Genomic DNA, 14,074 nt, shown 5'->3' on the forward strand with positions numbered 1-14,074 from the left:
GGTGTCTGCCTGCGGAGTGGCCTGGTGCGCGTGCGCGGCGCGGGGCACCGTGGGGCCGGCGCCGGCGAGCGGGGCGCGACCTGCGGGGGGCGCAGCGGCCGGGGGGCTCCGTCCGCCGCGTGGGGCAGCCCCGAGGGCCGTGCTTCTCGGCGGTGCTCCGTAGGTACTGCGGCCCGCGCGCTCGCCGGCGGCCGTGGGCCTGGGGGCACAGGGCCTGGAGCCCCTGGACCCCAGCTTCGCTCCTGCAGGCGGGCCTCCACCTGCGAGCGGCCTCTCGAGGGCGTGGCCCCCAGCAGCGCGCACCCTTCGCGGAGCTCCTCCGGGACGCCCCACGGCATCCGCCGCCGGCCGGGGCGCTCCGGAATCCAGCGTGCTCCAGCCCGGCCTGCCGTCCGCGGCCCCGCAGCGCCCCGCGACTTTCGTGCCCCGGTCCCTGCCCTGGAGCAGAGCCGTCACCCGGCGCCCCGCAGCGGCCCTCTCGGGCTCATCCCACCGACCACACGGTCCTGAGGGTTCCTAGTCACACATTTGTGTAAGACCAGAACGTCCACCACCTGTCCGAATGGTGAGTTTGCTCATGATCTCAATGCCGAAATTTCAGCAGAGGATTTACATCACTTTGTATAATTGGGAAAAAGAAAAGAAACAGTTGTGTCGAGTAGCAGATGAAGAGAAATCCATGTCTCCCCCTTGTTGGTAATGTAGTGCGCAGGATTCTAGACGCTTTACATAAATTTGTACACATAGTTTTTTATTTTACTGTTTTGTGCATGGTCTTTTTATTTTGATCGTTTTCTGTCTTGTACAGCCTTCGATGTGCACAGGTGTTGCAAATGTAGTGAAAGACTTGATGGATAAGTTGGGCTTCATAAAAATCTAAACTTTTTGTATCGCAAAAAAAAAAAAAACAAACCTTTTGTATCGCAAATAGCATCATCAGACTCAGAAATACCTGAGTCTTTTTCAAGCAAAAAGGCAACCCACAGAATAAGAGAAAATATTTTTGAAGCTCATATTCGATCAGGGTCTAGTATTCAGAACATGTAAGAACTCTTATAACTATAAAAAAGACGAACTAGAGACTGGGCAAAGGATTGTAATACACATTTCCTTGAAGAAAATAAAGAAATGACCGATAAGCACGTACAGCAAAAAAGCTGTGTATCATGAGAGAAATGTAGGGTTGCAGATACAGTGAGTTAGCACCTTCACACCCTCTAGGATGGCTCTGGTCAAAAGAACAGACAGGAACAAATGTTGGAGAGGATGTGGAGAGGTTGGAACCCTCCTACCATCCTGGTAGGAGTGTAAGCTGGTGCTACTGCTTTCGAAAACAGTTTGGCAATTCCTTAAAAAGTTAAACATAGAATTATGATCTAGCAATTCCTTTCTGAGGTGTATATACAGGTTGAATTAAAGGAAATAAGTAATGCCCACGTAGAAACTGTTACACAGATGTTTGTAATAGTATTGTTCACACTAGCCCAAAGGTGAAAACAACCCAAATGTTGAAGGGATAAACAAAATGTGATATATCCACGCCACGGAATACTTTTGGCAATAAAAAGGAATGAAGTACTGTTGTGTGCTACAACGTGGGCATATTAGATTGCCAGGGTTGCTGTGACAAAGCACCACAAACTGGGCAGCTGAACAGAATTTATTGTCTCACAGTTTTGGAGGCGAGGAGTCTAAAACCAAGGCATTGGCAGGGTTGGTTCCTTCTTAGGACTCCTCTAGCTTCTGGTAGCCTCAGGCATTCTTGGCCTCTAGGTGGTATTCTCCTGTGTCTTCACATTGTCTTCCCTCTACCTGAGTCTCTGTGTCCAAATTTCTCCTTCCTAGGAGTCCATTAGCTTAGGGCCCACTCTACAGACCTCATCATACCTTGACATCTGCAGAGACCCAATTTTCAAATAAGTCACATTCACAGGAACTGGGGGTTAGGACTTCCATGTTTTGTGGGGGGATACAATTCAAGACAACAATGGATGAACCTTGGAAACGTGGTAAATGAAAGAGACCATTCACAAGAGACTACCCACTGGACGGTGCCACTACATCAAGTGTCCAGACAGACAGCTCTGTAGAGAAAGCAGATTAGTGGTTGCTCAGGGTTGAGGGAGGGGGAATAGAGAGTGATTGTTAGAATGTATGTAAATTATATGTAGGTGGGTGGTGAATTGTAGGTCTGTAAAGCTGCTTAAAGTACAGTAACAACAATACACAGTTCTTGTATACTCATCCAGCTTCCCTTAATGTTAGCATATTACATAACTAATATTATTCTAATACATTAGCGAATCCAGAAAATTAATATCTGTACAGAACAATTAGCTGATTTACAGACTTCATTCAAATTTCATCTCTTAAAAAAAAAAAAAAAAAAAAAAACAAATTTCATCTCTTGTCTAATATTGTTTGATAGGATAAATGCAACATGACATTTGTTTATTCTGTCTCCTAACCTTCTGCAGAAATTCTAGTCTATTTTTGTCTTCTGATGACCTTCTTATTTTTGAAAACTATAGTAAAGTTATTTTGTAGAATGTCCCTCAGTTTGGATTTTCTGATTGGTAAGATTCAGGTTATACATTTTTGGGAAGACTACTGAAGAAGTGATGCTGTGTCCTCAGTGTGTTATATCAGAGGGTACATAACATTGATAAGTGTTACTACTAATTTAAGTCTGATCAGTTTGTTAGGCTGATATTTTAACTAAAGTTAATTTTTTTTCTTTTTAAATTAACAAGTAGTTTGTGGGGAGAAATGCTGAGACTGTGTGGAAGTATATTTACCTACTTCCATCCACTAATTTTAGATTACAGTCTTGCCTACAGCAGTTATTACTGTGGTGTTTACCTATGCTTTTAGTTCTAGTTCTCTTTCTACATTTATTAAGTGGAATGCTGCTGTAAGGAAGAGCTGTCTTTTCTCCTCCGGTTTTACTATTTATTTACTTATTATTTTCTAAATGCTTTTTTTAATTTTAAAGTAATTCCTACACCCAGCATGGGGCTTAAACTCATGACCCTGAGATCAAGAGTTGTATGCTTCACTGACTGAGCCAGCCAGGCACCCCTTTTGTCCCCAGTGTTTAAATTTATGTTTTCAGATTTTTGTTTATATCAGTATGGACTCATAGATTTTTATTCTATTGGCTTCACCCGTTAGTGTCATTACGTTGCTCAAAATGTCCCTGATTTGGCCATTGAGAGCTTGTTGTAGGGAGTTGGTAAATGGCCCCTAACAAGTCCCACCTCCTGGTATTCAGGCCCGTGTGTAATCTCCTCTCCTTGAGTGTGAGCCAGATTTAGTGATGTTTCTAATGAACAGGAAAGGTGATGGGATGTCATTTCTGAGATTAGGGTAAAAAAAAAAAGACTGGTTTCCATCTTGGGCAACCTCTCTTGCTGTCTCCTCTTGCTTCCTTGCTTCCTCACTCTGACGGAAGTCAGCTGCCATATTGTGCGGTGCCCTATGGACAGGCCCCTGTGCGAAGGAACTGAGAGAGGCCTTTTGGCAACAGCTAGTGAAAAACTAAGCCCCTCAGTCCAGGACCCCCCTCCCCAAGATCATCCTATAACCTCACTACTATCCAATGTTGTACTGGATGTTCTAGCCATTTCTATAAAGGAGGAAAAGAAATAAAATGCAGATGGTGGGGACACCTGGGTAGCACAGTGGTTGAGCATCTGCCTTTGGCTCAGGGCATGATCCTGAGGTTTGGGATTGAGTCCCATGTCGGGTTCCCTGTGGGGTGTCTGCTTCTCAACCTTTGCCTATGTCTCTGTCTCTCTCTGTGTGTCTCTCACGAGTAAATAAATAAAATCTTTAAAAAAATGCAGACAGTGGAAAGAAATGTTTGTATTCACAGATGACATGCTTGTCTGTACAGGAAATCTGAGGGAGATTACAAAAAGCGTCTATTAACACTTTACAGAACTATTTTTACAGTTTACAGAACTGTTAATATTAACACTTCATCTGTTATGGATGCAAAATCATATAAAGACGTTAATTGTATTTCTAAGTGCTAGGAACAAACGATCAGAAATTGAAAAAACCTTTTAATGCCATATACATTAAATGCTTCTAAATAAAATTGAGAAGACATTTGGAAGACTTTTACACTGAAAACTACCAAACATTGCTCAGAGAAATTAAAGATCAAAGTAATGGCAAGATAGACTGTGTTCATGGGTTGGAAGACTTAATGTTGTTAAGATACCAGTTGTTCCTAAGTTAGTATATTCAGTGCAATCAAAATCAAAGTCCTAGCTGGGGCGCCTGGGTGGCTCAATGGGTTAAGTGTCTGCCTTTGGCTCAAGTTGTGATCCCAGGACCCCCACAAAAACCCAGTCATCTATAAATTAGGGAGTGGATTCTAGCAGATACTGAATCTGCTGGTGCCATCATCTTGGACTTCACAACCTCTGGAACTGTGAGAAATAAATCTGTTGTTTATAAGCTCCCCAGTCTATGGTACTCTATTATGGCAACAGAACAAACTAAGATGTGCATCAGACCAATTCAATGGAGAACGGCTGTGGAACAATTAGGTAGCCATATGCGTAAAGAATAACCTCAACTTTACCTCACATAAAAATGGATCATAAACCTAATTATTAAATTAGAACCATAAAACTTGGGATGCCTGGGTGGCTCAGTGGTTGAGTGCCTGCCTTCGGCTCAGGGCGTGATCCCAGAGTCCTGGGAACGAATCCCACATCGGGCTCCCTGCAGGGAGCCTGCTTCTCCCTCTGCCTGTGTCTGCCTCTTTTTCTGTGTCTCTAATGAATAGATAAATTAAATATTAAAAAAATAACTATAAAACTTCTAGAAAAAAGCCAGAAAATCTCTGTGACCTTGGGTTTAACAAAGGTTTTAACTATAACTTAGGTATGAGCTATAAAAAGAAAAAAAAATCATTAAATTGGGCTTTATCAAACCGTAAGAAAACTCTGAAATGTGGAGAGAAGATGGCAGATTTGGGAAGGGATCTTGGGATCTGAAAATGACATGACGGTGAGTTCTCTTTGCTCAATATATCCCAGATTTGGTGCTGGGGAACCCAACAACCTGGAAATACCAGTAATAGGTGGGATGGGGAAGCCCCAACAGAAGCCTGTTCTCTTTCACCCAAGGACCAGAAAAGGGGCAATTTAGCAAGACAGAAAACTCATAGTCAATAACTGCTTTACTATAGCCAAACACCATGGAACAAAATGGGGCCCCATCCCCATTAGCAAAGGTTAGGTGGGGAGACTGGCCTTTGATGATAGCCATGTTGTAAAGAGGCAGTCCTCTTTCCTTCCTGGGGTGATGTCAGAGAAGCCCCGGAGGAGCTGGGATTAACCATCACATTCTTGCAGCCAGAAGGGTGAACTTTCATCTTCACTTGGCTGTAATAAGGTAAGGTCTTCCTTCTTTTGCTTCAGTAATGTTAGAGGAGGCTGGAAATGCAAGATTTAAATAGGACCCAGAGTCTCATAACAGGATACCTAAAATGTCCAGGGTACATTTGAAAATCACTCATCATAGCAAGAACCAAGATTATCTCAATGAGTAAGATAAGACAATTATCAGATTCCAAAGCAGAAATGCCACAGAGGGTGAAGGTATCTGACAGATTTTATTTATTTTTTTGTTTTTATTTTTTTTAAATTTTTATTTATTTATGATAGTCACACAGAGAGAGAGAGAGAGAGAGAGGCAGAGACACAGGCAGAGGGAGAAGCAGGCTCCATGCACCGGGAGCCCGACATGGGATTCAATCCCGGGTCTCCAGGATCACGCCCTGGGCCAAAGGCAGGCACTAAACCACTGCGCCACCCAGGGATCCCCGGTATCTGACAGATTTTATTTTATTTTATTTTATTTTTTTTAATTTTTTTTTTTTATTTATTCATGATAGGCACACAGTGAGAGAGAGAGAGGCAGAGACACAGGCAGAGGGAGAAGCAGGCTCCATTCACCGGGAGCCTGACGTGGGATTCGATCCCGGGTCTCCAGGATCACGCCCTGGGCCAAAGGCAGGCGCCAAACCGCTGCGCCACCCAGGGATCCCTCTGACAGATTTTAAAGCAGGCATCATAAATATACTTTGAGAACAATTAGGAAAATGTTTGAAACAAAGAAAAACTACAAAGTCTTAGCAAAGACATACAAAACATAATGAACAAATGGAAATTTTTGAATGGAAAAACAAAATAAAGGAAATAATAAACTCATTAGATAGACTCAACAGTGGAATGGAGATGATAGAGGAAAGGATCGGTGAAATTAAAGATTAAACAATAGAAATTAACAGCAACGGGGATCCCTGGGTGGCGCAGCGGTTTGGCGCCTGCCTTTGGCCCAGGGCGCGATCCTGGAGAGCCAGGATCGAATCCCACATCAGGCTCCCGGTGCATGGAGCCTGCTTCTCCCTCTGCCTGTGTCTCTGCCTCTCTCTCTCTCTCTCTGTGACTATCATAAATAAATAAAAATTAAAAAAAAAAATTAAAAAAAAAAAGAAATTAACAGCAACAATGAAAAAAAATAGATTGGGGGAAAAATGGAGCCCCAGGGACCTGTGGGACAAATAATCTAACATTGCATTTCATCTGAGTCCCCAAGAGTGACAAGAAAGAAGTTGGAGCTGAAAAAGTATTTGAATAAATAACAGCTGGGAAAAAAAAAAAAAAAAATCCCCCAAATTGGCAAGACATAAACCTAAAGATTCAAGGAACTAAATTAATCCCAAATACGATATACCTCAATAAAGACTATGCCAAGACTCATCATAGTCAAAATTCTGAAAACCAAAGACAAAATATCTTGAAAAAATAATATATGTTACTGTGCGGTAGTGTCTAAGACGGCAGCTGTGGTGGTGGCTGAGGCAGTGACCGAGGAAACAGAAGATAGCAGATTTTTTTAAAGGACTGCTTGTCTACAGCAAAACCAATTTTAGTCGATTTCATGCTGACTCTGTGCAAAGCTTTGAACCGGTGCCCTTCAGTCTACCTGCCCACCCGGGAGTACCCATCTGAACAGATCATCGGGACAGCAAAGACAAATATCCTTTTAGGCCACCTACATTAGCAATGGGACAAAAAGAACGTGGCCAAGAAGAGAGACCAGGAGCACATGGACTTTGAGGGTGAGAGCTCTGCACTCCCCCACCGAAGGTCGCACCGACAGACAGCCCACACGTGCACAAGGACACTTAAGACTCTTACTGCTCCACTGGCACCTCCTGTCTTGTCTGCTCCTCGCCTGCCCACCTTGTGTAAGCGCCCTCCACACTGTACCCACCAGCTCACCCACACAACCATCCATACCACTTCCAACCTCATAGGAGCCACGTATTTATTTCCCTTGAGTTTTTATTTATGCTGTAAAAATGTACCAAGCGATGGTTAAAGGGGATGTCAGACCCAGTCGTGTGATGTTGGTAGATACTTTTTAAAAAACATTGTTATTCACAAACCCCCCCCCCCATCCAGAACCCCTTTACCCCTCCCCCCATACCCCAGTTCTCCTCCAGAAAAAGCAGAGCGTGTCTGCAGGGGTCTAGAGCCCGGGCCTTGATGTGGCCCAGCAGCATGGATGGGAGCCCCTCTCCCTGCTCCTACTCTCCAGTCCGGGCCTTAAAGCCTCCTGGCTTTGCTCTGAATGTGAGCCAGGGGGAGAAGTCGGCATTTCTCGATCTTTCTCTTAAGTCATTTTATCATGGACTAGTGTCTACCCCAATAAAAGGATCTTTCCGAAAAAAAAAAAAAAAAAAAGGAAAGAAAGAAAGAAAAGAATATGTGGAAAACAATCCAAATTACAGCAGAATTATTACCAGAAACAAGGAGGCCAGAAGAAAGTGGCATGGCATTTTCAAGTGTGAAAACAGAACTGTAACTCAGAATTCTCTAGTGAAAATTTTCTTCTGGAATAAAGTAGAAACCAAGACCTTCTCCAATGAAGGAAAGCGAAGATTTGTCACCAGCAGATCTACCCATAAAAAAAAAAGAAAAAAAAAAGAAAAAGCTAAAGGAGTTTTTTTCAGTTGGAAAGGAAATAACAGCGGGAATTTTGAAACATCAGGAAGGGATCTAGAACAATAGAGACAAAATGGAATTTTTTCTCTTGTTGAGTTTTCTAAACTATATTTGATGGTTCAGGCAAAAATTGTAACATTGTCTGATATGGATCTCAAAGCATGCAGGGGGAATCTTTAGGACAACTGACCTTTTTTTTTTTTTTTTTATGATAGTCACACAGAGAGAGAGAGGCAGAGACACAGGCAGAGGGAGAAGCAGGCTCCATGCACCGGGAGCCCGACGTGGGATTCGATCCTGGGTCTCCAAGATCGCGCCCCGGGCCAAAGGCAGGCGCCAAACCGCTGCGCCACCCAGGGATCCCGACAACTGACTTTTAAATGACCGAGGGTAAAGGAACCTAAAGGATTGGAAATTTTTTTTTTTTTTTTTTTTTTTTTTTTTTTTTTTTACATTTCATGGGAACTGGTAAAATGTCAAAATCAGAGTGCTGTGAAAAGTTATGTGTATGTAATATAAAACCTAGAGAGCAATCACTAAATATTTATTGAAAGAGATAACTTCAAAAGCACTACTGATAGAACAAAATGGAATTCTAATGAAGGGTACAAGGAAGGCAGAAAAGGAAAACAGACAAATGAAGAACAGAGGAAAGAAACAAAACAAAATGAAACAAAAACTCCACAGAAGTCCGAGTATGTCAATAATTACATTAAATGTAAAAATATGCCGATTAAAAGAGAGGGGCAGAGTGAATAAAAATACATAGTTCCCATAAGAAAACTCAGTTCAAAAGTAATGGTATAGGTAGGTTGAAAGTGAAAAGGTGGAAAAAGATATGCAACAGACACTAATAATAAGAAGGCAGTAGTATTAATGTCAGGTAGATTCCAGAGCAAAGAAAATTACAGGGACAGAAGAGGAGCATTTCATAATGATAAAAAGGGTCAGGCTATCCAGACATAGCAATCCTAAGTTTGTTTGCACAAAACAACAGAGCTGCAACATATGTAAAGCAAAAATAGAACTGAGAGGAAAAATAGACTAACCGATGATTATATTGGAGACATCCACACCCCTCTTCCACCAATTGATTAAACTACCCAGAAAATCAGCAAGGTACCATCAATCAACAGGATCCAACACACATAATACAATAACAGCAGAATAGGCATTCAAGTTCTCATGGACAGTTTACCAGGACAGACTATTTACCACAATAGGGCCATAAAATAAGCTTCAACATATTGAAAGTAATTGAAATTGTACTGTGTATGTTCTCACCACAATGGAATCAAACTGGAAATCAGTAACAGAAAGATAACAGGAAAACCTTGGAACAATTGGAAACTAAATGACAATTTGCTAACTAATCTGTGGGTTAAAGAAGACGATGTCTCAAAGCATAATAAAAACAATTTATTGGACTGAATGAAAACGAAAGCAAAACATACCAAAATATGTGGGCTATAGCAAATGTAGTGTTATCAGGAGATTTTATAGTGTCAAATTCTTATATTAGAAAAGAGGGAAAGTCTCAGGAAAATAATCTAGCCTTTCAGTTTAAGATCCTATAAAAAGAAGAACAAGATAAATCTAGAGGTTGCAGAAGGAAGATGAGAAGAAATCCGTGAAATTAAAAAGATGAAAACAATAGAAAAAATAAAAGATGGTTCTTTAAAAAAAATCAGTATTGGCAAACCTTTGATAAAGAAAAAAGATGATGCAAATTATCAGTCAGGAATGAAATGAGCTATCACCTCATGGACATCAAAAGTATAATAAGGAAATACAACTATACATATATAAATTTGACAAATGGGGGATCCCTGGGTGGCGCAGCGGTTTGGCGCCTGCCTTTGGCCCAGGGCGCGATCCTGGAGACCCGGGATCAAATCCCACGTCGGGCTCCCGGTGCATGGAGCCTGCTTCTCCCTCTGCCTGTGTCTCTGCCTCATTCTCTCTCTCTCTCTGTGACTATCACAAATAAATAAAAATTAAAAAAAAATAATAAATTTGACAAATGGACTAATTTCTAGAAGTCATCCAATATGAAAGATAATTTGTATAGTTCTGTAAATATTAAAGAAATTGAATTTTTAATATTAAAATGTCCAAACAAGCATCAAATGTTTTCAGTGGAGAATTCCACCAAATATAACAGAGCAAATTCTAAACATCTGACAGAAAAAGGAAAAGGAGGGATTTCCCAACTGATTTTATGAGGCCAGGATTCTACTGATACCCGAACCATACAAAGTCCATCCAAAAAAGGAAAATGGCAAAATAATATAGCTCATGAATTCAGATGCAGAAGTCCTCAGTGAAACATTAGTAAGTGGAATTCAGTGATAGAAAAAGAGTGATGAGATTTGAGGAAGATAACAGAGTAGAAAGCACCAGAAATCTGTCTTCTGCTTAGACAATTGTCTTGGCAGAATCTGATTGATTTAATTATGTTGGAACTCTGTGTAGTTTATTCAAAGACTTGCAACTTCCTGAAGAAGACTTGAATGGGAAAATGCAGTTAGTTTTGGTCAGTTTCAGCAGTGGTTACCTATCCCCCATCTTCAACTCAATGACAGTCAGTTATGCATTTGTTCCAGGAGCAGCTAAAAAGCTAGTTGAGCCAAGGTGAGGAATAAAGACCCTGTTCTCCAAAGATCAGGACTCTGTTTTCTGCTTGCTGCTTCTGAAAGTACAGACACAGGAGCAGCCTCCGTTGGTGCACCTCTCCCATTGTTTCAAGCCCTTTGCCCTACAGCTGAAGTGGCTTCCAGGAGATTTAAGGAGCTGGCACTCCCTTCCCCCTTTATCTCTTTTCCTCATTTTGAGATTCAGACATTTAAGGACTAGGTCATTCAAAAGTGACCACACATACAAGGGAATTTAGAAAGTCATTGTGCGTGCCTAGGGAGCAGCTCAGCCTCAGAAAGACCTGGGAAGACATGAAGTTTACACCTCAGGCTGAGGTCTGGTACAGAGACACTTTATAACAATAAAACAAAGGCAAATACCCCCCCCCCAAAAAAAAAAAAAAAGATAATCTTAGGGAAAGGGGACAATCTGATTTCCAGGCTTAATACATTATTAGATTCAAACATCCAAGTTTTTAGGAAAAAAAATCACAAGACACAAGGAAACAGGAAAGCATGACATACTTTCTTTGAAAGTATTCAAAGAAAAAGACAACAGAAAATGTCCAGTGACAAAGGCCAGATGGCAAATTTTCTAGAAAATGACTTTGTAAAAACTGCCTTAAAGATGTTCAAAAAGCTAAAGGACACAGAGGAAGTCAAGAAAATGATGTATGGGCAAAGTGGAAATATCAACACATCACAAAGAAATTCTGGAGCTGAGAAGTAGAAGAACTTAAGTGAAAAATTTGCTAGAGAGATTCAAAGGCAGATTTGAGCATACAGAAGAATCAGTGAACTAGAAAAGATAATTGGAATGATCAAGTGTGAGGAAAGGAAAGAATAAAGATTGAAGAAAAACAAACAAAGCCAAGGAACCCGTGGGACACCTTCTAGAGGATTAATGTTCATTATAGAAGTTCCAGAAGAAGGGAGGCAGAGAAATTATTTGAAGAAATAATGCCTGAAAACCTCCCAAATTTGAAGAAAGACTTGAATATAAACATCCAAGAACCCTAACAAACTCAAAATAAGATGAATTCAAGGAGATCCACATGGAGGCACATAAATTGTTGAAAACAAAAACACAGAGAATATTGAAAGCAGCAAGAGAGAAGTGACTCATTACCTGAAAGGGATGTTCAATAAGACTCATCAGATTCTTCACCTGAAACTTTGGAGGCCAGAAGTCAGTAGGCTAGCATATTCAAAGTGGTGAAAGAAAAAAAAAATCTGTTAGCCAAGAATGCTATGTTCACCAAAATTGTCCTTCAGAAGTGGAGAAATTAAACCCAAAGCAAGGAGAAAAAAATAGTAAAGATCAGAGATGAACAAAATATAGAATAGAAAACAAGTTTTTGAATTTTTTTCTTGAAAAGACCACCACAACCAAAAGACTAAGGAGGATTCTAGGAAGTTGGTAGAATCAAAAGCATCAGGAATCCGTTTCCTTGTGTGGACAACATACAGTGCAGAATCATGTGATGTAACTATTTTGGAACTGTGGAGTCTGTTGAAAGCTTGCAACTTTCAGGGGAAGGCTTGGCCAGTCAGTTTTACTCGATTTCAATTCTAGGATGGTAGTAGCTATAGATTGCCAACCCCCAGCCACTTGACAGGCAGCCACGTTCCTGGTCCAGCTTGCACACACCTTGTGGGAGCCACGCAGGCAAGGAGGATTCTGTCCTCCGAATATCAGGGATCTTTCCTCTGATCCCTGATTGCTGCTTCTGACCATAGAGGTGCAGAGAGGCAGGGAGCCATCATTATTGCACCTCCCCATTGGGCTCAAGTGTCTTATAGGCTATATTAAAGGGCCAGTGCCCTTTCCTCCTTTTCATCCCTTCATTTTTTGCTGTGTGTGTGTGTGTGTGTGTGTGTGTGTGTGTGTGGAGTGGGGAACTGGGCATTAAAGACTGAGGTATTCAGAAACTCCTGCAGATATAGGGAAAATTTGAAAGTGATTGTGCGTGCCCAGGGAAGAGAAATAAGAAGATGTCAAATCTATACTTGGGCTGATCCTGGGCACAGATTGGGTATAACAATCAAAAAGAAACAAAAACAACAAAACCTAGAAAACCTTGGGGAAGGGGAAGAATCTGACTTTCAGAGTTATCACATTATTAGATTCAAATGTCCAGTGTTCAACAAAATGTCACAAGGCTAAGAGACAGGAAAGTATGGCTCATCCAAAGGAAAAAAATATACAACAGAATCTGTTCCTGTAAAGACTAATTGGATGATATATTAGGCAAAGACTTTAATGGTCTTAAAGATGCTAAAAGGACTAGAGGAAGATGTGGAGAAAGTCAAGGAAACAATGTGAGAACAAAGTGCAGGTATCCATTAAGAGATGGAAAATCTAAAAAGAACCTAAAATGAAATTCTGAAGCTGAAAAGTACAATAACTGAAGTAAAAAAATCACGAGGAGTCAAAGGCAGATTTGAGTTGGCAAAAGGTAAATCAGTACTTTAAGATAAGACGATGGAAATTATTGAGGTTCAGGATCAGAAAAAGATGGAAAATAGCAAATAACAGCCTGTGTCTATGGGAAACCATCCAAAGCACCAACATATGCACTGTGGGAGTCTCAAAGAAGAAAGAAAGGGGCAGAGAGAATATTTGATGAAATGGTGTCTGAAAGCTTCCCAGATTTGAAGAAAGACAGGACTATAAACAGCCAAGAAGCTCAACAAATTCCAAGTAAGATGAACTCAAAAAGACTCACTCCAAGACACATTATAATCAAACTTTCAAAAGCCAAAGAAAAAGCAGCAAGAGAAAAGACAATTGTCACAAACAAGTGATCCTCAGAGATCAGCTGCAGGGTTTTTTTTTTTTTGTTTTTTTTTTGTTTTTTTTTTTTTAAATCAGAAACTTTGGAAGCTAGAAGACAATGGGCAGGTATATTTTAAGTGCTCAAAGGAAAAAAAAAAACCTCTCAACCAAGAATCCTATATTCAGCAAAATGGTCCTTTAAAAGTGAGGGAGAAGTCCAGACATTAGTAGATCAAACAAAAGTTGAGGGAGTTTGTGACCACTAGACCTGCCCTGCAAGAAATGCATGAGAGAGTCCTGCAAAATGAGAGAACACTACACATTTAACCTGAAGTCATGAAGAAACATAAAGATCCCAGTAAAAATAAATACACGGACAATTATAAAAGCTGGGATTATTGTAATAGCTTGTAACTGTAGTTTTTCTTTTCTATGGGATTTATGGTACCAATGCATTTAAATGAAAAAAAAAAAACACAACAAACCCTGATTACTAATGTAATTATTACTGTAACTTTGATTTGTAACTCCAAATCATATTTTCTATATAATTTAAGAGACTAATGCATTTAAAATAGTAATTTATGTTTTGGAGTATACAATGTATAAAGATGTGATTTTGT

General features: G+C 40.7%; 1 protein-coding gene and 1 pseudogene across 3 annotated transcripts in view; both read left to right on the plus strand.

Annotated features, from left to right (window-relative positions):
• Positions 1-317: 317 nt before the first annotated feature.
• Positions 318-14,074, plus strand: part of LOC610578 (up-regulator of cell proliferation) — a 51,221-nt gene continuing 37,464 nt past the window's right edge. For 2 of the 3 annotated variants that reach the window (XM_038559598.1, XM_038559602.1), the window contains exon 1: positions 319-565. The gene's annotated coding sequence lies outside the window, so the exon portion shown is untranslated. Of the gene's footprint in view, positions 566-14,074 lie in introns of all 3 variants that reach the window. The other variant, XM_038559605.1, reaches the window with a different exon arrangement.
• LOC102154835 lies at positions 5,023-7,784 on the plus strand (annotated as a pseudogene).

Source organism: Canis lupus, chromosome 16, assembly GCF_011100685.1.
Source record: "Canis lupus familiaris isolate Mischka breed German Shepherd chromosome 16, alternate assembly UU_Cfam_GSD_1.0, whole genome shotgun sequence".
NCBI classification, from domain to species: domain Eukaryota; kingdom Metazoa; phylum Chordata; class Mammalia; order Carnivora; family Canidae; genus Canis; species Canis lupus.